Source organism: Austrofundulus limnaeus, unplaced genomic scaffold, assembly GCF_001266775.1.
Source record: "Austrofundulus limnaeus strain Quisiro unplaced genomic scaffold, Austrofundulus_limnaeus-1.0 Scaffold169, whole genome shotgun sequence".
In the NCBI taxonomy this organism is placed as follows: domain Eukaryota; kingdom Metazoa; phylum Chordata; class Actinopteri; order Cyprinodontiformes; family Rivulidae; genus Austrofundulus; species Austrofundulus limnaeus.
The window spans coordinates 941,640-942,659 of NW_013952571.1; positions in this window are offsets into that span (position 1 = coordinate 941,640).

The following is a 1,020-nucleotide window of genomic DNA, read 5'->3' on the forward strand; positions in this document are numbered from 1 at the left end:
ATAAAGGAAAGATGCACAGAAACGTGCGTACGCACGGTTTTATAAATCTGAATTTTTTTTGGCGTACGCCATCTCTGCCTTTTGGTCGTACGTTCACTTTTAATATGGTTTCCACGCAATCCTTTATAAATGAGACCCCTGGTGAGAAACACGAGCGTGACAATCAGGGTAATGTTGGGCAGCTGAGCTGAGACACACGAAAACAGAAACACTAGGAAAACCAAGGAAAATAAATACAGACTATGACCTTAACGACGGCTCCCAACGTCGAAAAGGGTGAGGTACAGGACACGGACACAACAACGGGGAACTCGAGACAAAAAACACAAAAGTCCAGGGGGACGACCAGGAGACTGTCCAGGGAGTGACCCCGCCACCGCACGAGGCCCAGCAGGAAGTGCGGCTGAAACAAAGCTGCAGGAGGAGGCGGGAGCAAGCGTCGAGCTACAGGAGGAGACGAAAGCAGTCGAGGGGCCCAGGGAGACGGGAGCAGCCGAGGGGCCCAGGGAGGAGACGGGAGCAGCCGAGGGGCCCAGGGAGGAGACTGGCGCAGACGAAGAGCCAGCGGAGGTTCCGCAGCCAGAGCGTCAGCGACGGCAAACGCAGGCAACAGAGGCGATGAGGAGGTGAAAGGCAACAACCCAGGCAATGAGGAGGCGATGGGCGACGACTCAGGCGATGAGGAGGCGATGGGCGACGTGGAGGCAACGGCAARCAACCCAGATGACGTGGAGGGGCCGGCAGCCGACCCACGAACCTCAAGGACTGCCGACTCTGGGACCACCACCGGAACTGCAGACTCTGGGACCACCATTGAGACCACCAACCCTGGAACTGCCAACAGGACCACCGACTCCGGAACCGCCACCGGAACCACCGATTGTGGAACCACCGTCCCCGGGACCACCAAATCCGGGACCACCGGAGCCACCGACGCAGGAGATGCAGCAGAGGAACCAGCAGCAGGAACAGTCAGGTCAGGCACGGGATCCCCAGAAAAAAAAAACAGGGGTGGGAGGG